The sequence below is a fragment of the Mus musculus genome, chromosome 13 (assembly GCF_000001635.26).
Source record: "Mus musculus strain C57BL/6J chromosome 13, GRCm38.p6 C57BL/6J".
NCBI lineage: Eukaryota > Metazoa > Chordata > Mammalia > Rodentia > Muridae > Mus > Mus musculus.
Genome location: NC_000079.6, coordinates 21,228,144 through 21,252,945, shown reverse-complemented (window position 1 = coordinate 21,252,945; position 24,802 = coordinate 21,228,144). Strand labels below are relative to the sequence as shown.

General features: G+C 42.2%; 1 long non-coding RNA gene and 4 other non-coding genes across 6 annotated transcripts in view; 2 read left to right on the top strand and 3 right to left on the bottom strand.

Annotated features, from left to right (window-relative positions):
* Gm32525 overlaps positions 1-24,802 on the top strand; it is a 31,613-nt gene that overhangs the window by 1,253 nt on the left and 5,558 nt on the right. Inside the window, exons 2-4 of one of the 2 annotated variants that reach the window (XR_003950579.1) lie at positions 17,637-17,801; positions 18,371-18,413; positions 18,569-18,834. This is a non-coding gene — a long non-coding RNA (predicted gene, 32525). Of the gene's footprint in view, positions 1-17,636; positions 17,802-18,370; positions 18,414-18,568; positions 19,390-24,802 lie in introns of those variants that run through there. The other variant, XR_382114.2, reaches the window with a different exon arrangement.
* On the top strand, positions 3,679-3,752 carry n-TTagt3. Its single transcript has one exon. It is a non-coding gene; the product is annotated as a tRNA-Thr (tRNA).
* n-TAagc18 lies at positions 10,305-10,376 on the bottom strand. The gene has a single exon. It is a non-coding gene; the product is annotated as a tRNA-Ala (tRNA).
* n-TAtgc11 lies at positions 11,930-12,001 on the bottom strand. Its single transcript has one exon. It is a non-coding gene; the product is annotated as a tRNA-Ala (tRNA).
* On the bottom strand, positions 18,830-18,901 carry n-TAagc17. The gene has a single exon. It is a non-coding gene; the product is annotated as a tRNA-Ala (tRNA).

Sequence of the window (24,802 nt, the reverse complement as noted above, 5' to 3'; positions counted from 1 at the left end):
ACTACAAAAAGGAACTTTGAATCCATTGTTGCATTCTTTCTACGCGGTGCATTGGCATATGATCCTATGAAAAACTTGCCCTTCCCTTCCTTTTTCTTTTCCTCTCTCTTTCATACCAATGCAGACTCGGGTGTTCTTATATTCTATAGATCATTGTCCTTTATCGTTCAATAACTGGTTTCATTCTTGATGTTTCTAAAGCCTATAGAAAGCCCTATGACCTTTAAGCATCCCATTAGTTTCTACTCACTTCCTTACACTCTGGCATGGAATGATGCTCTGGGTTTATATTGTATTTTCCCTGTCCCAGTTCCCCTTAAAACAACAAATTTTCCCAGAACACTGGTTTTCTTTTAGAGATCTCCATACTAAGAAATCAATATACAATAGTTTATGAACTATTTTAGTAAGCAAACCTAGGACAAAGATGTCCTTTGTCTTTGTTGAAATTTTGTGTAATCCTTCTCTCGAGGTTTGCAACATTGACTTCATTCAAACGCACACACACACACACACACACACACACACACACACACACAACTAAAATTATGTACTAAATAGAACGCAGGATCCAAGTGCCATTTCATGGTATCTAAAGGGATCGTGTCAAAGTGCGGCACATAATTTTCACTAGAAATCACCCTCTTGTTTCTATTGTGTCATATTTTTAAAAATATATCAATGATGTTTTGAACTTTATACACGTATACAATGTATTTTGATAGTGTTATATTTTTGAGGGCTTTTTATTTTCCTGCTGATATTCACATTTTATAAATGCTTTCCCTTTCTCTGTGTTAAACCTATTTTTAAATTTTAATGCATAAGACATAAATACGTTTCCAAGGAGCAAATCTATACAGTGGTATCAAGTTGCTGTATCTTGGGATGTGGTCAGGTGGGCCAATGGGAGTGCCCTTCAGGCATCATCTTAGGAGCTGACTTAGGGGCTAAGAGTGTAGCACTTAGAATACTGCCTTAGCCTTGTTAACCGTTTCCTGGTTTGGCTTCAAGGTAGAACATAGTCCAGCAGGTTCAGAAAGAACCAAGTTGTGTCAAAGGCTCTATGTAGCCAGTACATTTTAGGTTCTGAAAACTCAGCGATAGAAAAACCTCGCTGGGGTATTTATGAAGCAAGGTTTGATGTTGCTAGTGTAGCTCAGGAGAGGCAGGCTGAGCATGCTAAGACCCTGGGGTCAGCACCATCTCTTCCACCCACAAATCCATCTTTTAGGCTGAAGACCATGAGCTCGGATTCCTGCAGTTCTTAGCTTACTTACATATTGGCAATCTTTCGCAGCATATTTGTTAACCTCTTTGAGATTTAAGAAGCTACTTTGCTTATTTCTATAAACTTGGACTTTTTTCACGAGGTATAGTGTTTTGTTTAACTTGGCGGATTCTATGTATTTTCCGTGTGCAATATGATTACTTGAAATGCACAAATTTTAAACATATATTCACACATAAATTTCAAAATGGCTTAATAGAATTTATCAGTGTATGTGTCTTCAATCTTATGAAGACCTTTCTCCTTCCATCTGTCCTTCCTGTGAGTGGTTGAGAAGTGGGAAGGGGAGGGAGAGAGGGAGAAAAGTTGGAAAGGGAAGACAAGGAGCAGGTGAAAGAGGAAGGATGGGAAGGATGGTCTATGCGAAGCCTTTGTGGAAGCTCAGAGGAGGGAGTAGCCATACATCTACACTTACTTGGGGTTCTTGATTTGTCCTTCTGGATGACCCCTACTAGCAGTCTAAACTTGGGGTCCCAACGAGAACTTCGATGGACCAACACAATTTTGATCATACAATTCAGTTTATGAAGCAAAATTGTTTCTGGGTATCACCTAAATGAAGAAATATTTTAGAAAACTGAGCGTAAAACAAGGTTTGAGAAAAAGATAAAGGACTCTCAAGTTCTAATATCTGGCAAGGGGAAATGGCAGTTGCTTGGTTTGCTACTGTAGGATTGAGTCACTGCTGATGATAGGTATTCAGTAACATGATACACTCCAGAATCTCCACAAACTACCTTCTGCTTACATTTTCATAAGTTCTTAACCTCATTCAAGAAAAGCTTTTCTGTCCCTCTCATAATTTTATACTCACCGCCATTATGTGTTAGTAGATTTTGCTTCATGCTTTCATGAGCTATTGTTTCTTAGGAAACATCTGCATCTCTAGTTGTGCCATGAGATGTTTCATGCACTTGGCTCTCCAGTCACTTTGAACTGTCGTTGATTCTGACTGAACTTCAAAATAACCTTGATAGCATCCTGCACTAATTAAACATCAGGGAAAGAGGGATTGCGAGTTTGAAGCCATCCTGGTCTATCTAAGGTGTAAGTTCTAGGACAAAAGTCTTTTGGAGAGATCTGGTTGTGATGTGTAAAAAAAAAAAAAAAAAAAAAAAAAAAAAAAGTCACTTTTATTTCTTTGGTTTGTGTGTGTGTGTGTGTGAGTTTGAGATTTGGTGGCATGTAGTCAGGCTGGCAATGTTTATATATATAATCTTTCAGCAAAGCTGTATTACCAGGGAACCTGAAGATCTTTGAAGATTCTGAGTAACTAAAGAACTAGATTAATAAAAGAATGTAGCTCACTGGGCGTGGTGGCGCACGCCTTTGATCCCAGCACTTGGGAGGCCTAGGCAGGCGGATCTCTGAGTTCGAGGCCAGCTCTGGTCTAAAGAGCTACAGAGAAACCCTGTCTCGAAAAACAAATAAAAAGAGAAGAAAAGTGCGCCTCAAGAATTTTTCTTTAAATTTCTGAGCGGTGCCTTCTAGGATGTGGGTAATCAGAAAGGTGTCTGGGACTCCTGTCTGTCTGTTTCTCCCCACAGCCTTTTCCTCCACACTGCCAGGGAGGGCTCTAATCCGTACTGTAGAACAGAGTCCAGATCCTTCTGAATGGGGAAGCTGGGTGCACTGGACAACTAACAACACTTTTCAAATCTCAAGCATCCGAGAACGACAAAAGGGTTGAGAAGGGAAAAGAAAACTGACAAGAAATAAAAGAAAAACTCTTCTTTACGTGACTGTGGTGACTCTGCTGGGAAAGCATGAAGGACCTGAAGAAGGTTCTAGGCTCAATCCTGAGGCTTGGTGAATTGGACTTTTACTAGTGTGAGATTATTCCTCTGTAATATGGGAATTTCGAATGATTAGTACAACAGTCTCCGGTACCGTTGGTGTAATGTAGTCTGTTGATGTTCAAATCTTCACCTAGGAAAGCTACAATTTGATTTTGTAATGATTTAATAACTCGGTAATTCTTTCTTTTCCTCCTTCACCCTCTCTTCTTTTCTTCCTTCCTTTGCTCTTTTATTTTTGAAATACTGACAGTTCAGCTCTAGGCTCAGCACTTAAGACATTTTTAATTTGGTAATGAGCTTGACAATCAAAGCCCACGTCTATTGTTTTGATTGTACATGCATTGGTAAGGAAAAGTAACCGAATGTGACTGTGGGAAAGAGTGAAGCGGCTCTCAGCCGCTACTGTTCAAGGGCCCACAGCAACTGGAGAGGAAAAATACCACATAGCATCTCCAAGGAACCTGAGCTGTCACCGTTATCGGGTCATCTGTACACGAGGAACAGTAATCATTTAATTTTCAGACTCATTTCCCTGAAACACTGCCTACCTATGCTCTCTTCTAAGAGGAAACCACCTTTCTTTGTAAGGGCTCTGTGGCTTAGCTGGTTAAAGCGCCTGTCTAGTAAACAGGAGATCCTGGGTTCAAATCCCAGCAGGGCCTTTAGGAGACTTGGTAACCCTTAAGAGCTGAGGTTTTGACAGTTGTTTTGTTACTAAGTAGTCCCACAATAGTACCCTACTGTATCTGTTACCATTATCAACCAAACCTTTGCAAAGAAAACTAACTGCTTTGAAAGCATGGGCTTAACCCAACTCTGCCAGAAAGAAGTAAAGACAGGTCTGTGTGTGCATCCAGGTGGTTTTTTTTTTTTGTATTATTATTATTATTTTTATTGGAGGAGGGAGATCATTGTTAATTTTTTTCAAAACCAGCTCTTCCACTGGAGTTTTCTCACTCATCATTACCCTAATTTTTTTAGTCGTGATTTTCTCTAAAGAACAAAAATGAGTGCCTCAAACTCAGAAAGGGTCTGTGGACCGTGCACGTGGATTTTAGTGAAATGCCAAGAAACTTGTAGAGAAATACTATGAATGTTGATTTAATACGATTGGGGCCAGCAGCGTGTGTGCCGGCCCAGCGTGACCAGAGCAAAGTGGAAGTCACTCAAACAAAACTTGAGTTCTTTCTCAGGTTCTCCTCCCCTCCCCACACCTTACCTCCCACCCCCTCACCCCTTCACTGAATTTAGCTCCAGGCCCAAGACTGCCTCAGATCCTCTCAGAAACTCAAGTAGGAGAGCCTTCGAAGGTTCCCAGCCCTTCCCCTCTCAGTCTCTTATTTCTGAGTAAAAGAAGTTTCCAGTGTTTAATTATTTTTTTAACATCGGCAGTTTGTTCTCCAAGTGTGATTTGGCTCTTGAGTGAGTAGCATCCTCAAAGCTAGTCTCAATGGTAGGTGACCATCAACGGAGGCAAACCCAAGACAGAGTAATAAGAGGCATAGTAAACACAGGGCAGCCCTGGGCTTCAACCCCACGAGTGACGCCTAATCCAGCTACAGAGAAAATGCTCAGTGTGGCCATGCCCCAAATTTAAACTCAGATTGCTGTGAGCAAATGAAACAAGTGTGTTTGTTTTTAGTCGCTCAATTTTCAGTAGTTTGCTACACAACGGTGGATAAACTCTGTGTTGTTGAGCTCTTATCTTTTGTCTTGCTGACAGTCTTGTAAGTGGAATTAAAGGGAACTGAAAGAAAAACAATGGTAACAGAGCACATTCTGTTATTTTTCCTGGGGTGTGGGGGGTTGGGGGTGGGGAATATCTCAAAGAATCACAGGAGCAGACCTTGGCACGGACTGCTTGAGTGGGAGGAAGAACCAGCCCTTCTAAGATAGCATTCAGAACCAATGGCTGCTTGCAGGTGGAAAAAAGATCGAGTCTGGATTTTTTGGAAATCGGGAATCCAGATCCTTCCTGTTTGGCCTGAGAATAACCAGAAATGAAGCCAATCACGTTTGCTGCTAAATAGCATCAAGCTGACTGTATAGCTCAGGGGTATATTGCAGGTTAAGCACCCAGGGAGTCAAGTGATCTTGGACTCCGTGTTGCTTTTCTTTCTCCACATAACTCAATAAAACGTCCAAGGTTCCCATCTTTAAATTGTCTTGAACCGTATTTTTCCTTGCTGATATGCCAAGCAAATCCATCACTTGACAGCCTTTGAATGCATTTATTTCACTCTAGTTCCTGGAGGCCGTAAGTCTGTGTGCATCAGCACCTGTGGGGCCTGTGCCCTCCACCATCAGTTCACAGTTTCCTAGAGAATAGAAAAGAAAGAAGGAAAGAAGGAAAGATGGAAAGAAAGAAGGAAGGAAAGAAAGAAAGAAAGAAAGGAAGGAAGGAAGGAAGGAAGGAAGGAAGGAAGAAAGAAAGAAAGAAAGAAAGAAAGAAAGAAAGAAAGAAAGAAAGGAGGGAGGAAGGAAGGAAAGACAGGCGGGGGGGGGAGAGAGAGAGAGAGAGAGGGAGAGGGAGAGGGAGAGGGAGAGGGAGAGGGAGAGGGAGAGGGAGAGACAGAGACAGAGACAGAGACAGAGACAGAGACAGAGACAGAGACAGAGACAGAGACAGAGAAAACACGAGAGCCCAGGATCTCAGTCAGGGTGAGTGAGGTCCTGGGTTCAATTCCCAGGATAATAAAGGGACGCGCCGCACAGCCCATCTTAACACTATACAGCTATAGGCTGAGGCGTGAAGAGCCGTCCTGTCTCCTCCCCCTTCAATCCTGTGCTCACTCTGACAGTAGAAATCAATTACAAAAGCTGTTGGAAGGGATGGGGTGCACATGCCTGGGGTGCACATGTTAGGCTGTAACATGTGAGAGGTGGGGGTAGGCGACTGGAGAATTCAAGGCTATCCATCCACCCTCTGCTACACAGCTTACTTGAAAGCAAACCTGAGTTACAGGTAACTGTCTCAAGCAAACAAGGGGGTGGAATCCCAGCATATTCAGGATGAGAGAATGAGAAAATGACGTCTTTGAAGGAATGTTATGGTTTTCACATTCCAAAGTGGGGGTTGGAAGGGGGGGATGTCGCCAGAGCATAAATGTTGTCAAATCTGATCATGTATAGGAATTCCAGGTGATCTCAGCTTTGGACTGAAAGCAGTGATCTAGCTCCATAATTTCTAAGATCCAAATTTTAGGTCCAAAATAATTCCTCAAATCCTGCCCCTCCACACCACTCTTGTGAATGTGGATTAAGAAAAATCAGAATTGCATGTCTTTAATTTTTTTTCCTACTTTCACCAGGAAAACCTTAGGTTCAACATACTAAGCTATTAGTGAAACTTTAACTAGCCAGGCTTGTTGATACGGGACTATAAACCCAGCCAGCCACTCTGGAGGCTCTGACAGGAGGACTGCAAACTCAAGACCTACTCAGGCTATAAAGTAATTTCAAGACCAGTCTGAGAAACTTAGTGAGATCCCGTCTCAAAAAACTGGAGGTCTGGGGTTATATCCCAGTGGTCAGTGCTTTTCTAACATGTGCAAAGTCCTATATTGAACCCTCAGCATCAGAAACAGTTTTGATTAGTTTTTAAAATCTAGTTAAATTAAAATAACTTCCATTAACATCATAGGAAAGAGACTTGGTGCTCTGTGGAGGTTGGCAGTCATATACAGGAACATAAGAACTATTCCATGACAGAACAGTTACTACCTTGGTGCTGACTGGCCTTCATCAGTGCAACTCTATCTGCTTTGCTGTTGTCTGTGACTTTCTTACATAATTTTTCTTTCTTTGAAGGCACTTTATAAACAATTCAACAATTATATGGTTTTATTCTCTGAAGTACCTGCTGTACATGTCTCAGAGTTTGTCTATAAGAGATGGTTTTGGCAAGGTCATCTTCTGGGTTTCGGGGACATACATTGGTAAGTATGGGTTCATCACCCCAGTAATGAAAAGTGTAATTTTGTTTTTAGACAATGGCGGGCTGTGCATATAGCTTATGACAGGACACTTTGAAGCCTATATGAAACCAGCACCAGAAGGAAGAAGATGTTTAATTATAAAATTTTAACTTAATTTAATAAAGTTTAAAACTAAAACAAATTTCTGAAGTTGAAGAAACTTTGAAAAACAATTTCACCTCTGAAAACTTTTTATGAAGAAACCTTTAAGGGAAGACAACATCCTTTCCTCCCAAATTTGTTTTGGACATGATGTTTCATCATAACAATAATAACTCAAACTAATACATTAGTACAGTATTGAAGAAGTCAAAGTTCTAAAATGCTATCCAATTTCCTGAGTTTGGAGAAACCGACAGTGTACTATAATTCCTAAAAGATCAGAATAGAGTAGGAATCAATTTTATGTTTCCTCCAGGACTGTCTTAGTTAGGGTTTTACTGCTGTGAAAAGACACCATGACCAAGGCAACTCTTATAAGGACAACATGTAATCGGGGCTGGCTTACAGGTTCAGAGGTTCAGTCCCTTAGCATCAACGTGGGAATATGGCAGCATCCAGGCAGGCATGGTGCAGGCAGAGCTGAGAGCTCTACATCTTCATCTGAAGGCTGCTAGCAGAACACTGACTTCCAGGCAGCTAGGATAAGGATCTTTAGCACCATGCCCACAGTGACACACCTACTCCAACAGGGCCACACCTCCTAATAGTGCCACTCCCTGGGCCAAACATCTACAAACCATCACAAAGACTTAATCTCTAGACAGAGCTTTAGTCTACAAAGCCATAGAGCTCTCTGCTGGGCCTCCTCTGTATACTCTTGACAGAGGTCAGTTTGTGATCATTCTGCTAATTAAATTTGGGAGCAAGGACAAAGAGAATGGGCTTTCATTTTCCTCTAGTCTCATTTCCTGGAAGGATCATAGAGAATTTAAAGCAGAGAGAATTCCCTTGGAATTCCCTTGGCTTATCTTGCATTCTGCCAAGTTGTGACAGCATTTTTTTTTTTTTTAAGCCAGCCTGGTCTTGAACTCATAGAGGTCTGCCTGCCTCAGGGAGAGGTCCCTATACAGTTTCCCCATTTTGGTGTGGGGCAATCACTCTGCTGTATCTTCTAAGCTGTTAATATCTATGAGGGTTAAGATTCCAAAAGCAACCCATAGTAAGTCCCAGAGAACCAATACTGTGGACAATCTGTCCAAGAAAAGAGAATAACTGAATGCTTGGAATCTTGAGGCCTCAGCATAGACAATGCCAAGTCCAGTGGAGCTCCTGGTAATCCCCAGTTTTTGTTGAGCTGCAGAATTCCATACAGTCACACCAATGTCCCACACACACACCACAGCTTCTGGCTTTCAGTCCTTCAGAACTGCTAAGCGACCAGTGCAAAAGAACAGAACCAGAAAAGATGTCTTGGGGAACTTAGACACAGATGAGTTGAGATATCAATTCCTGAGTGGCTGGGACTCAACCTGATCAAGGAAGTAAAGACACACAGACACGTGGACAGAAAAACGGGGATCCCCTAGGCTGGGCTTGCTTTGGTCGAACTCGCCTACTTCTCAACAACCAGGAACCTCAATGAGTTTATTACATACAGCACAGGGGGAAGAGTTAGCTACTAGACTGTAGGTAATGAGTCTCTGGCTGTAAACATCCTGGAGAAGGAAACTGCATCTGCTAAATTTTGCACACATTGTGGTCAGTCGTAACACCTGTATCTGCACACTGTCAACATTTGCACTAGGACTAGGGAAGGCTTTGCCATGCTCCTAAGCCTTACCTATAAGGGGGAATCTTTGCCACTCCTGTGGAGTTGAAGCCTTGGTCCTCCGCATGCCCTCCCAGGGTCAAACAATCCAAGTAGGATCGGGACCTCGGGACCTCATTTGCTTCTTACACACTCACTTAAGACTTGCTCTACTCTATAAACTGAGAAAAACAAACACCAGTTTTACTTCATGCCGAACCAGTCTCTGTACACAATCATGCCAAAAGGGGTTGTGGTGGAGCAACCTTCGCTCTGGGTTACCTTGTAAGCAGGAAGCAGGACAACTAGAAGTCATGTTCCTCTGTGTGCTCATGTCTGATTATTATTAAGACACCGAGAAGAAAAAGGCAGAAAGACAAGAAAAAGACTTTTATAGAATTCCTTTAGACTTTACCCTGTTCCACGCCCTCCTGCCCTGCGACAGTGAGCAGACCAGATGCAGAAGAAACACCACCACCACCACCACCACCACCACCACCACCACCACCGCCAGTTGTGGCGTGCGCTTCTGAGTTGCTTCTGAGACCCACACAGAAATATGAAGGTGGCATTTCGGACCCTGCGGACTGCAAAGTGACTTAAACGTTTGCAATAACCTCCTCACCCCTAGCCCCCAATCCCCCGAACAGATTCTACAACCGCAGCTGGCACAGAAGTATAAAGAATGGATGTTTCTTGCTATTTCTAAAACTTCGGGTTTCCTCACATGGCCCCATGAGTCTTTTATATTTCCTTTCATTTCAAAGTTACTGCCACAAGCGCTGAGAAGACTAGCCCCTCTTCCTATGGCGGGGGGAAAAATTGACATGGGAAACATCTTTCCTTGGGAAGGCACCTTAAACACTGGTGTCTCAGAGGAAAGACTGGTACACCGAATCAAGGTTGTGTCCGGAAGTCCTGTTCGTTCGCGCTGTGGGTTACAGGTGAAGGAGACATGGAGGGGACAGGTGGAAGGAAGGTCGGGCTCAGGGTGCGGGGCCAAGTGGTTAGGTTAACTTTGTAAACGCATCGAGATTCTGTGTGGTGTGGGTGGGGAAAGCAAAGTTGGGGACAGGAGGGAGGGATTTTCTTCTGCTCATTGTCGCAAAGCAGGGGGCCCTGCGAGGGGATAAAGTCCATAGGAATTTGACAAAAGCCTTTCTCTCCTCTTCTGGCCCTTTTCTTCCCGGTGTCTTAATAATGAGAAATGAGTGCACAAGGGAATGCAAGTTCTGGGGTGGCATGCTTCCTGCTTCGATGCTTTCATGAAATCTTCAGCTGGCAGTTGCCTTTCAGCACATGGCCTCCCAGTCGTTTCCTTGAGGAGAAGCAGTCCTGTTGTAGAAACCCCGAGGAGCCATAGAAGAAATGAATAAATAGCGAACAGTTTACATTACTGTGAATGGGAGAAACACGGACTCGAGGGAAAAAAAAATCTAGCACCCTGCCAATAGCAGTATGATCTTATGAGAAGAAATTTGCTAGAATGGAGGTGCTGGGGATCGAACCCAGGGCCTCGTGCATGCTAAGCACGCGCTCTACCACTGAGCTACACCCCCACTTGCAGATCTTCTCATTGTTCTATGTTGTAGTTTACATTTTTTGTTTAAGGTTGGGCATCTAATGTTTAGACTCTTGAATTTCTGTTTCTTAATTTTTTAATTGTTCGTCCTAGACACAGAGAGATGTTCTGTATGAAAGACCTCAAAATCTCCTCATGGTTGCCTCCTACAAGGCAGCAGATCCCAGCACCCCTCCAGGACAGACCCCAATACAGCATCCTCAGTGGAACTTCGTATTCTCCCTTCTAACAGGAGTACCCAAGAAGCTGTCGAAAAGACTCCAAAAAGGAATGCCAAGATTTTTTTTTAAAAAAGGAACTTGTGACTTTTCTGAGAAATGTAGATACAAGTGGGAAGATAGAAAATGAACTGAAAATAGAGCTAAGTATAACACATTGAGGACTCAATTCTATGACATTTCTGAAAGGAAAAGCAAGCCCAAGACTTTTGATAGGGGCTGGGGGCTGTAGTTCAGTGGTACAGCACCTATCAGCACCTGAGGAAGATGTGCAGGGAAGATGGGCAGGGAAGGGGTGGACGCAGCAGCCACAGGTACAATCGTTCACATTTGAATGTCAGTATGACAATATATAGACTCACTACGTCCATAGTTTGCAAGTTAACTTCATAAGCAGAGTTAATAAAAATCTTATTAAAGTCCGACAAGAGGCCGGTGTGTGTGTCAACGATAGACTGCTCAATGCCCAGCATTCTGTCTAACAGCAGTGTGTGTGTGTGTGTGTGTGTGTGTGTGTGTGTGTGTCTGTGTGTGTGTGTGTCTGTGTGTGTGTGTGCGTGTGTGATGTGCATGGGTGTTTTGCCTGCGTGGATGTATGTTCCTGGTACCCACAGAGGCCAGAAGAGGGCATTGGACCCACTGGAACTGGAATTATACAAGGCTGTGAGCTGCTGTGTAGAGGCTGGGCCTTCAACCTGGGTTTCTGAAAGAGCAACTAGTTTGTTTACTTGTTTTTAATCATTGAGCCAGACATCCAGCTCCACAACCATTTTTTTTTAATCCCAGCAAAATATTTTGTAGATATAGAGTAGACGATTTTAAAATGTGTATAGAAAGTCATAACAACTCTAATAAATGTGTATACAATTATAATAGCTGAAACTCTCCTAAACAATGTATCACAGGACCAATCTACCTGATAGGTAGATAATCTACTATTATGTAACTGCAATTCCTAGGACTGTTGATTCTTCTGTTCTATTCTATCCCGTGTCTCTGTGTCTCTACAATGAGCAAACTCCCACAGATAGTCCTAACTGTTTTTATACAGAGCGGCAGAAGTAGTACCGTTCAGGGAAAATAGACTATGGGTATAAACTTAAAACCTGAGGAAAAATGGAAGGAGATCTTGCTGTCTTGGGAGCAGGCAAAGACAGCTTTCTGCTGACAGGAGGTTTAAACAGCTAAGCAGGTAGGAACTATCTTCTGTATCCGTTGACAGTTCCCTGGCGAGATATCCTCAATAACACCAACAGTTTTAAGCATTCTGGCAAGGTATCTTGCAAAGGTTTGACACAGGACAAAAGGGAAGTGGAGGTGCCGGGGATCGAACCCGGGGCCTCATGCATGCAAAGCATGCGCTCTACCACTGAGCTACACCCCCTGCTCCTGAAAGACTCTCTTTAATGATTCCCTAGAAATGAATTCATCTCTCCAGCTTTGTTACAAGTGTCAAGATACTTTGAACACAGGACCTTGAATACAGGAAAAGCTCTAAATGACCACAGGAAGCTAACTTTGATTCGCAAGCATCTCCTATTGCGCCTGGCGAAGAATCCAATTCTGGATTCTCTTAATATCTTCTAGAATTCCTTCAACCGAGGCACAAAGTGAACGAAATATTCCTTTTCCCCACCCAGAAGGCTTTGTTTCTCGTTTGTTCAATGGAAATATGAAAAGCAATAGCTGCTGGAAGAAATGCATTGTCAGAAAACATCCTGAAAGAGACTGTGCTGTATTATAACTATCCACAGAACAAGTCGAAAATTACACATTTAAATGCAAGAGAATCCACACCCTGAGCTTCCCTCCAAGTGCAAAGCCAAGATGCTCTGTTTGAAAGACCTTCTTTGCAAATGCCAAACCCGCCATGCTTATACTATATACTTACTTTTCTATGAATTGGTTCACAATTCTTCTGGTAAAAACACCTTTTCTATACACACACACAACATCATAGTAGAAATAAATTGGAATTGTAACAGTGTATAGCACATTGGACTTCTTAATCTTCAAAGCTAGTAATATTCTAGGTTTAATATTTTCAATAAAACCTACCCTATGTTATTTAAGACTTTACAAGCCTTAGTAGGACATGCAACCAAAGTAGTGGGGAAAGCATACATAACTTTGATTGGGTTTGCAAACCAGTAAAAGCTATAGTTATATAGTATATACTTTTGGGTATGAGATGCAAATGTTAAAGTCATCATAGTTATCAATTTATCGGCATAGTTATCGATTCGTAGTTATCAGTTGAATTTCTGGAATTCAACCAGTGACCTATAGTTCATTATCCTCTTCCAATTGATCTATTTCAACTACCTGGAGTCTCCTTTCTTAACCATTCTCTCAGAATATTGAAACTTTCATGTGTAGGATCAGTGTATTTTTAAAATGTCTTTCTTTACCTCAGGACCAGCCACCATTCAAACCCTTAATGTTGGCTCTGCGGTCCTCTGTGTCTGAGAATGTGTTTACATTTGAAGTTAATTCGCTAAGTTCCTTCCACAGGTGTTGGTGATGGAACTCAAGTGTTTCAGGATTTTTGATTATTGTACATAGAAAACCTAATTGTCAGCAACATGTAAAAGCTTAAAAAGATACTGAGGTTGTCAGATGCCCTTAGCTAGTTATGTCCTGAAGAGATACAGTTCGGTGTGCCTCTAAGAGCCTCCATAGAGTAGAATGATAAAGAATGGAGAGTTCCTGCCTATTTTAAGGCAAATTGCTTGGTAGAGGTCTTGTTGTCTTTGCTCTATAACCTGAGGCAAAGTCAGCTAGAGCTGACTTTGGCCTAGACCTAGCCCACCATAAAAGTTAAAGGGTTTGAAATTTGGTCAGTTTAAAATGGCAGTCATGTATGTGGTTTGGAGGCAGAATTCTTGAACATCTTTTGATAGTATGATCTTACTATATAAGAAAAGCAAAACTTCATTCTTGTGAGTCATTTAAATGTGTACAATGTACATATCGGTACTTAGAGTTTCTGTTTTTATTTTTAAAAAAAACACACACACAACTACTCTTTGATTAAAAAAAAAAAAGTGAAATGGTGAGGCCCTACTGACTGGGCACCCGCCTCACCACAATAACAGTGGCATGATTCAGCCTGCCAAGGGTGTAGGGACAGAGCTAAAGACTTCTTTTACAAGCAAAGGACCTTTGATAGAGCTCTGGTTTTTGGCTTGGAAGAGCCTTTGTGAAAGTGTAAGACCCCCCGAAGTTGGGCCTCCGCTCAAGTCCTGGGATGAGCTGCCCAGCACCCCAATGACTTGAGAGAAAACCACACCTGATGCAAACTGCAAGAGGTTTTATTATCAGCTAGCTGAGGACGAAGTCCTTCTGCAGTGCAGGGCAGGGAAGTTGGACTCCAAGTTGCAACAGTAGGGGGGCTTTTAACAGCTAGCTAAGGAATTGGGAGGAGTTGGGAGGAGAGTTGGGAGGAGTTGGGAAGAGTTGGGAGGAGTGTTCTTCTCTGCCTGGATGTCCTTGGTAAAATTACAATTATCGCATCTCTGGCTGTAAGGCTCAGAAACCAAAAGGCTTTTTGCTGGCTATAGAGAACAAAGAGCTTCTTTCTAGCTGTATTTTTAGAGATCAGGGAAACAAGCTTGGGGAATGACCAGGGGCTTTACCTTCTAGGGAGAAATGCTCTAAGTCGGGGTCTCACAGAAGGAGCTCCTAACAACAGATAGGGATTTTCTCTTTGGACTTGCAGGAAAACAGAGAAGCAGCTGCAGCTGCAAGGCACAGGTTACACAGTATTCTAGGAAAGAGAACCAAGGGGCCCTCTTGGGTTTGGAGGCACTCAAGAGAAAGGCAGACTAGCTCAGTAGAATGACACATAGAGACTTCTAAAGAGCTAGTAGTTTAGTTGTAGGATCGGGCTTGTAAATAGATACTTTGTATATAGTTAAGAAAATAAAGTTATCTCGGTGAGCTAGCAGGGTTTTACCTCAATTTACATCTCTGGTGTCGTGTCCTTATTGGTATAAATATTAATTTACACCCAAGTTCTCACATGGCTAGGCAAATGTTCTGACTCTAGGCCTTATCCCCCAACTCGTGTTTACCTTCCAGGGACATGGCAGAAAGAAATGAAGGAGCTGAGCTTGGAAGGCGGATACAGTCCCTGCTTCTAATCGAAAACAAAACAAAACCCCAAGAGCAGCAGATCCCCGTGGCTATTTTTCTGTTGTTATTGTTGTCGGCCAGTCCCCTTGCGTTTGTACTGGCTGTGTTGACAGTCACTCAAGCTGGTGCCAGACTCTGGGTTGAAACAGGAATGGTTGTTTACAGGAGCACATCACCAGACGCACAGTTTCACCCCAAGATGTCAAGAAGCTCCTCCTTACAACGGAGTCACAGTTCATCTTTCTTGCTGGGTGGGGTGGGGTGGGGTGGCTGAGACCTTGAGAACACACATAAGGAAGCATTTTCTTGTTTGATTCAGAAACCCCTGGTTTCCACAGCTCCTAGGGGATTTCCCAGTATCCTCTGGATGGAATCACTGGATTTTACTGCTGTGAAATATAACTCGGTAAGGGGATGCCTGGTGGGTCCATGCTAATGTGTGCCTCTGAGAAATTATGCCATGCAACAGGTCTGATATAAAGAGGGAAGGGAGGAGAATGAGATCCTGGGGAAAGGGCAGTGGCAGACAAGTGGACAGGTAGACAGGCAGATAGACCAGACCGGAGCAGAGCTATGAGGGCAGGGCGGGGTGGGGAAGGGGGTGTGCAGAGAAGGACAGAAAGGCTTCAGCCACAGAGCAGATGAACTTGCCAGCAAGTGTGAAGACAAACAAACAAAAAGCAAAAGCTCTCATCTTTCCTGTCCTTTTCTGTGAGGTGTCACCAGGAGAAGCTCAGATTTAGAGTGTATTTTCCTATCTCAAATAATCTCATCAAGAAAGTCTCCCCCGGATGTGCTCAGACGGTTGGCATTTAGTTGATTCCAGATGTGGTCACGTTAGCTACAATCCCTCCGGCTGGGAAACTAAGAGACTGTGTGTGTGTACATCATCTACTCTGACATCCGCCTAAGAGGTTCTGTGGCTCAGAGTCTGCCGCAGTTTTGTTGCTGTGATAAAACTATGACCAAAAGCAATTTAGGGAAACAGGGTTTAAGACATATTAGAAGTTAGACTCCATCATAACAGAAAGCAAGGGCAGGAACTCAAGCAGAAGCTATGTAGAAACCAGTTACTGGCTTACTCCACTTACTGTTTTGTTTTGCTTTGGTTTGGTTTGGTTTTTTTAGAGACAGGATTTCTCTGTGTAGTCCTGGCTGGCCTGGAATCCCTCTATAGACAGACCAGACTGGCCTTAAACTCAGAGTTCACTTGGCTCTGCTTCCCTAGTGCTGGGATTAAAGTCATGTGCCATCACTGCCCAGCTTCAGCTTATTTTATTATATAACCCAGGACCTTTTGCCCAGGGCTGGCACTGCAGACAATGGACTGGGCCCTCCCACATCAATCATTAATCAAGAAAGTGCCCCCAGCGACTTGCCTACAGCCAGTCTGATAGAGGCAATTCCTCAACTGAGAGTTCCTGCTTCCCAAGTCGCTTTTCTGTCAACTTAAAAAAACCTAACCACTACAAGGTCCAAATTGTGTAGGTTTAAAATAAACATTTTGTATCATGTGTTTGTGTACAGGAAATGAAAACCAGTCAGGGAACTGAGTGTTTCTGTGTGGGACATTCAGGAGCCTGCACTCAGGCCCTGGGCATCGCCCAACCCATCTCAAAGGTAGTATTCAAGGTCCTTCCAGAACCATCTTGTTGTAGTCTTTGGGCCCCCATTCCTGGCTTAATTTCTTCTTATCACTGGGTGTAAGGAGGCACTTGTGACTTCAGATCATGGAACCAGGCACCGTGGGAGACTTTAGTCAGTAGAGCTTGAATTGGGATGGGTAATATTGGAAATGCCTTTGAAAAAGAATACAGCACAGCATTTTGAATGTTAGGATAGCCTTAAGGACATTTACATCCACACAACTTCCACCCCTCACAGGGAAGCAGTAGGCCTCACACAGCCATAACCCTTTCCTTTCAAGACTGTCTAAGGCTTGAGCTAGAGTGGGGCTTAGTGGTACCTAGAGGGTCTGAGTACCACAAACAAACTGTTAACTGAAATTACAAAAACTTCTCAACCTCTCATTTCTCCTGGAAAAAGCAAAACAAAAAAGATGAGGCTGTTGAAGGATAGTCTTAAAATAAACAGAACTGGGTAACTGTGTCTCATTGGGATCAAAATTCAGTTGGGCACAATGGTATGTATTATCCTCAGGCAGACCTGTGGGCCCTATTTTTAAATCTATTTTATTGGGTTCTTATACCTACCACCCTTCCATGCCTTATTCTACCCTAATTCCTTCCAACCTCCCAACACTAGGTAGAAGAGGAAAGTTAGAGGAAAAAGTGGGTGTAGACCTCTTTAGACTACTTCCTGCTAATTAGAGTCATTGGAGTTCCTTGAGGCAAGTCCAATCTTCATGTCAGGATATCTCCAACTTCTTGTCTCTTTGTTCACAACCATTTGGCAGACTACAACAAGAGGAGGAGGAGCAGCCTTCTTGAATCGCCAAGGTCCCTCTCTGGCATTTATCCCCTCTCCACAGTCCCCAGAATTCCAAATGTAAACTGTTTCCACCTAGCAACAATTATGCCCCTACTAGAGCATGAGACAGATCATAATCACCTGCTTTGAAGCAGCCTCTTATCCCACACCTGGGATTAAAACAAAAACCCATTGACATAACATAACTGGATTTTTTAAAGATACCCAAACTCTTTACATGGTCTAGGACTTTGTCCCTTCTTTTCTTCTTCCTTAAATGTCAGAGGTAAATGTGCCCCATGAAATCTATTCCATGTATGTAGAGCCCTAACAGGAGACAGAGAAACAATGACAGTAACCAGGGCCTTTTCCCTCCTATATTGATCATATTCCTTTCACTACGCAAACTGGTGCAGTCCCCATGGCTGGAACTTGCTAATCATTTTCTCCAGGCACAGTGGTGGCAAGAGATGCTGTGAAACTCAACTTTGGAAACAAGAAAAGGGAAGGAGTACAAATGCATCAACAGAGCAAAAAACAGGCTATTTTCTCTGTCAGAGAAAGCCTGGATTCTGAACGGCAGTTCTACCCTCTCTTCACAGCCAAACCCCCGAACGGTAAGACACTTTATTCTGAGAATGCATGTCTTTTGAGCATTTCTGAAAACTCCCTGGTGACATTACAGGCCAGCTTCATCCCTCAGTTCATATTTCCATTACAGTTGCAAAAGATTCTAAATTAAAACGGCATCTTTCACAGCTTAAAAGTGTTAATATGAACATTCTTGAATTGTAGAGAGAACAAAAGCAACAAACACAGATTTTTATCTTATTTAAAAATTGAAAACAAAGACACAAATGTTCAGGTTTACATTATAAGCTATCAGTGTTAATTGCAACATTTTCAAATTTTTTGAATTAAAAGGAAAATAATTATCACATATTCAACTGTGTACAGTGATTCAGAAATTACAAACATCTTAATAGCACGAAGTGAGAAAACAAAGAGAACAGGAGCAAGAAGATTATTCAGACGTAGAAATCCATGATTCCTATCTTCTTAATCTATAAGTACATTCAGACGGAAGCCTCGTAAACTTTAATGTCGAAGGATCGGCCTGGATTACCATTTAAAATACGGTTCTAATTTTTGTACACTGCTAACCCAGATTGCGATTTCTCTCTAGGGTCTCGACACCGTCTCTCCGACAGACGGCGCTGCTGTCTCAGGTGAGTGGATTCCAGGGATCATCTGAAAACAAACCGGGAACCCACGTGCCGAACTGTAGGGCGATGCGGTAAAAACAGCTATTTCAACAGGAAAATTTAGAGAACCTGTGCCATTCTCCTGTTACCATTGATCCTTTTCTTTCCTGGAAATGAAGGTAGATGGTCACGTTACCTTCAGAACCTGAACCTTGCCGTTTTTGGACTGAGAGAACCGCTGTTCCTAGCTGTATTTTGATTTTCCATCTTCTTCTGATGCTATGAGATGGTATCGGCTCGGCAGCAGTGAAGTGAAGTGAAGGTTTGCTGTTTGTCCCGCAGCATAATATTGTATGGAAGGGTTTGACTTTCTCTTCGAGCAAGGAAAAGTGTAAGTATATTTGTTGGAGAAAAGCGAGCAGATGGAGGCTTGAAAACACTGGAGGTGCCGGGGATTGAACCCGGGGCCTCGTGCATGCTAAGCACGCGCTCTACCACTGAGCTACACCCCCGACACAGCTAAGCTCTTGGGAATACATTCAAGACAGAAATCTGACTTTTACTAGGTTTTGGAAGTATGAACAGAAGCCGAAGGCCATAATTATTTTCACCGATTTTTTTGAAAATCAAGCCAAATCCTGGCATCTGACCATCTGCGCGCTCCCGGGTCCGAACCAACAGCTTTTCGAAGCTCTGGGTTCTGTGTGCATGGATCCACCTCCCTGAGCCCGGGAAAGAGCCAGGTTGAATACTTTTTGTCCGACTTTATTCCCCTCTTGTCCGCCGCCTAATTTTAAATGATTGCAGAGCCCGGAACGATGTACCTCCTCTGTAATCCCAGCGCTTGGGGTGGAGACAGGAGGATTATCTAGAATTGCAAGACAAACCAGAACTATACCGTGAGACTCTGTTTCCAAAACTGAAAAATGAGAGAGGAGGAGCGGGGAAAGTGAGGGAGAGAGGGAGAGAGGGAGAGAGAGAACTAAAGGCGTTTTGTTTGTTTGTTTGTTTTTGTTTTTTTTTTCAGATCGAAAGTTGTGACTCCTGATGATAAATTAATGTGAACAAAGGATATAGGTATATATAATTACGTGATCACAGATGACATAAGTGTGGAAAAGTGAGCTGTTTAGAGGAAGGGAGAGGACCAACCAGAGGGGGTGGAGCAATGGAGAAGGTAGTGAATGATATGAAAATGCAATAACGAACCTAACTAATTCGTGTGCTGACATAAAATTAATAATAGTAATAATAAAATTACAGTAGTGTACTTTTCTTATTTCTCCTCTTAAATGATTTATAATGCAACCGTATAAAGATATGCATGGTTGAGAATATAACACAGGGCTGAAATATGTGTGTGCAACATTTGCCAATGACAGTACAATGGATGTCGCCAGAACAAAGAAGAATTGGGCTAAGAAAGTGACAGGTACTAAGTCAATTAATAATACCAATATAATTTTTTCTTTACAACTGATAGATGCAATGAGTATCACATTAATATCACAAGAGCAGAAAGCCTAGAGCTTTGTAGGTGTGACCTTCCCATATATAACTGGAGTTAATTTTTCATAAAACAAGGTAATCCCAATTTGTGAACTTGTATAGTGTAAACTACATAAATAAGCCACCTAAATGAAAGCTTTAAAAAATGTTGTGAATATATCATTAATAAAATCTAAGTGCTGTATTAGAAAGTATTCACTTACTATTAAAAAAAGATTTGAAGAGTGAAGTAGAAATGAGATGTAGAAAACCGAAAGGGAAAATGATGGCACAAACCCAGCTGTTCCAGTTCTATTAAATATGAATGAATTAAACAATCCAATTAAAAGGCATAGACTGTAGGCTTGGATTTTAACATCATGCTCCAAGTGAGTAACACCAGCAAGATGAAAAGACATGAGGAACCCAGTGTAGTGACTCCTGCCTTCAGCATTTGGAAGGCAAAGGCTGGTACATCTCTATTAATTCAAGGCCAGCCTTATAGTCACAGTGAGTTCTAGGACAGTCAGGGCTCCATAATAGAGAGAACCTGTCTCAAAACAAAACAAACAAACGCACAAGCAAAAGTCCAACCAACCAACCAACTAACCAACCAACAACAGCAACAAAGCAAAACCACTCAAACAAACAAACAAACAGCCCAAAAGCAAGGCTATGGCACATGTTTCTTTGGACTACACATGGCATAAAAAAAAAAAAATTGTACTTCACTGTCTTGTGTTTTCTATAAGACTTAACTGAGAACTGTAAAGTCACATAGTTAACACTATGTACACAGGTAATATTTATTTTATTATCCTATACATGTAGTTTGAACTTGGGTCTATTATTAGGGTGGTATTGCAAATCCCCATTCTATAAATAAAACAACTATCATCTTCATCAGACCATCTGTGTCTGCTTATAAAGGATCATCAGAGCTGTTCTTGTTGATTGTTGATGTTCTTTATAGAAGTGGGGGGCAATATTAGGGTCATTAGACTTTGACCTCAATATCCAACCACTGTTCCCAGCTAATGTTTTGCAACCCAGTCCTAATTGCATATTGTCTTGACCTCTTGGGAAGGAGATAAGGTAAATAGGATGAGGAAGACCACAGAGAGGGGGCTCCACCTATGCAGATGTGGGGAAGCCATCTATCATTTATACTGGGTGAAAGCTTTCCAGTGTGGCTACTTTTGGATCACCCATCCCTCACTTATGCCCTGAAAGTAAGTCCAATAAATTTATTGTTCCTCCACACACCAGCCAAGGACGTCCTTTCCTCCCTTCACCTGGCCATTACACAAATCAAACTACCAATACACTTGGAGTTTTTTTTTTCAGTAAGTTTTAAGTCTGCTAGCGGGATACCCTGAAAGCCATTCCAGCTGTAAGGAGCTCGATTGGTCATCACCCTAATGTTGTAATGGCAGTTATGGTTACCTCTTTTGGTGTGGGATAGGGAATGAGAAAAACAGGGGATAGAAATTGGTTAGGCAGTTTAAGGTTAAAAGACTACAAAGAAAAGTAAACAATTTCTCTCTTGGATAAAAGTGAAAAATATGCCTGGGACTCTTGGCAGCCTCATCCTTGCCTCAGACTACATACACCAAAAGTGCTTTGGGTGCCCTGACCTCTATTCTAGTTCCTTAGCAATTCTAGGATTAAGGATGGCATATATTAAACCATGATTAAGCCATCTCTTATAATAAAGTTTTACTCAGTAGAAACTACAAATGATCAGTATACACTGGCAAAGATATTTACACTAACGAGAACTCATATTTCCTAAATTTTCTTTCCCCTTCATTATCCATTCTAAAAGACCTGTGTCAGCTCTCTAGGTTTCAGGTGAAGTCAGAAAAAGTCAAAGAGGGCTGGTGAGATGGCTCAGTGGGTAAGAGCACCCGATGGCTCACAACCATCTGTAATGAGATCTGACTCCCTCTTCTGGAGGGTCTGAAGACAGCTACAGTGTACTTACATGTAATAAATAAATAAATAAATAAATAAATAAATAAATAAATAAATAAATAAAGCCAGTTTGAATCAGTCAGCTTGGAGAGGAATTTGGGCCAGAACAGCTGAGTTGAACCAGCCACCGAGATAAGAAAGAGCTAGAAAGGGTGAGTATATTCAGCAGTAAGCCTCTGAGATGACAATTACATTTGGTGAGCGAAAGTCACTTTTACTCTAATTCTTCCCAAATAGTTCCAGGAAGTGGGAATTTCTGCTTTTATTGGAGATGCGGTTGTGTCATGTGATGTTTGTCTGGAAACTGTCTTATGAGAAGATGTTTTTCTGAGAACAGACATGTGGTGTTTTTCTGGAAGTTGTCTGATGAAAGGGCTTGTGAAGTTTTGCTAGAGCAGATGCTTGAGAGATGCGCCATGTTTGGAAAGCGTATGAGTATAATCCATAACAGTATCCAAACACTCTTGCACTGGTTTGCTTTGAGACTCTTTGCTGGTTGTTGTTGGGCTTTGCTGACGCTGGTCTTCACTGATGCTGCTCTTGCACTGGTTTGCCTTGCTTTCTTTGCTGAATATCGCTTGCCATGACTTCATAGAGAGAAACACATCAAAGAACAACTGACGGTATTCCTGCTGCTTCTTGCCACTTCCAAGGACTCATGACCATATTTGGAGCCTCACGGTTTCTTCTGGATCAAGCTGCTGGTACTGATTCATGTTTGGTGTTTTGCTAGTAGACTGGACTACTAACAATGAAGATTAGAGTCACCCCAAAGAACTATTTCTAAACATGTCCACAGCCCCCATTTCCTATTAACCATTCTTTCCCCTACCTTTAGTGGGTGGTGGGCTAAAAGGGAGGTTGAAGCATTAAAGAACCATAATTAAAGTAGGTTTTGAAAACTGTGAGCCTAAAGTTCCACCAGCAGAGAACCAATTATTTCAAACATATGAGCCTGTGGGGATCATTCTCATTTAAATCCCCACAGTGAGGAATATTTTGGTTTATTAGAAAAAATATTAGCATAGAAAAAAATAAATTGAGGGCTGGAGAACTGGTTCAACAGGAGCTCCTGCTTGGCAGTCACAAAGGACTGTAGTTTCCATTTCAGCATCCATTTAAAAAGCTAGACATCTCCCATACACCTGTAACCCAGCTCTGAGCAGGGCAGAAACAGGAAGATCACTGGCTTGCCAGCTTCCAATGTCAGCAAGAAAACTGGAACCCCTGGTTCAGAGAGAGAGACCCTGACTCAAAGAATTAGTAAAAGTGATAGATGGAGCCGGGCGTGGTGGCGCAAGCCTTTAGTCCCAGCACTCGGGAGGCAGAGGCAAGTGGATTTCGAGGAGTTCGAGGCCAGCCTGGACTACAAAGTGAGTGCCAGGACAGCCAGGGCTATACAGAGAAACCCTGTCTCGAAAAACCAAAAAAAAAAAAAAAAAAAAAAAAAAGTGATAGATGGGATTCTCACCTTACACTTATATATTACAATTATATACTTACATTGAAACACATACTTCAAAATTAATTTGATTATGAATGTTGACAGCTATTCTAAAATTAGAGCTTTTGAAGCTAAACTAAAAACTCATTATAAGAAAAAAAAACCTAAATACTCATTATATATATATAAAAAAAAAAGTCAGCCTGGCACCATCATGAGTCTCTTGCATGCTCCCTGGAAGAGTGTGACTCAGTCAGTGCTGCCCTACCACTGTATCTTCCTACTTGGTTAAGGTTGATATCTGACAACGTGAAGGAACAGATTATTTACAAACTGGCCAAGAAACGCCTGACTCCCTCTCAAATCATGACACACTGGATGCTAAGCAGGTAGCACCTATACTATAATCCCAGCAATGGGGAGGCTGAGAAAGGAGATTGCTGTGAGCTCAAAGATAGCCTGGGCTACATGGTGAGTTTGGGCTACATAGTGAGACCTTGTTTCAAAAACAAACAACAAAATAACAGACTAAACTAACAAATACATGAATACACCACACACACTCTTGAAAAAAACCACATTAACAACTAATAGTATTATAAATATATTTTCTCAGTGTGGTGTTGTGGACCCAAAAGGACATATAAAACCCTCAAAACTCATACTCAGCAAAGGTTTTGATGCTCTCAAGGCAAACAGACATTTGATGGGCTGAGTCATTCTCCAGAATGTGGGAAGCCACATGTGCCGTTGCTGAGTGGCACTGACTACTGCTGGCCACCACGCATAAGATTGGACAAACAACCAATGTGTACATATGCAGTAAAGTTTTTTGCAAAAACACTGCCTGGCCCAGGCATGATAATGAGGTTCTGTAAGGTACTAACAGAGTAACCAATCGGATGTGAGACATGCAAATGAGATATGATAATGAGGCTCTGTGAGGTACTGAGAGAGAGTAGCCAATCAGATGAGGAACATGCAAATGAGGCTTAGTGCATAACCAATCCGGGTATGAGACACGCCTCTCCTAGGCCTATAAAAGCAGCACCAGTTCTGGGCTCAAAGTCTTTTCGCCTCTGCAATCAAGCTCTCCCAATAAACGTGTGCAGAAGGATCCTGTTGCAGCGTCGTTCTTGCTGGTCGAATCCGGTGCGCACAAGGCCAGAATATCAAAGCATGTATTAAATCATTGTCATAAAATTTTTATCCAAAAGGTTAATAATAACTCCAGCTCCCACCCCAAACAAAACAAGAATCCTAAAGCTGTCCAGGAAGATGGTTAGGCAGGGGCTAGATGACTCCAGATAAAGGTGCTTGCTGCCGAACCAGAAGACCTGAGTATAATCTTTGGACTGTCAGCACAAAAACCACAGATATCATCTTAAGGAAAATAAGAGAAAGTTTATTCTGGAGCCATTTTGAGTGACCATGGCTTAGGAATACGGACTTAGGTTCCCCCAAATTCTAAGTTCCAATGTAGAAGCAGTTTCATAGTTTACAG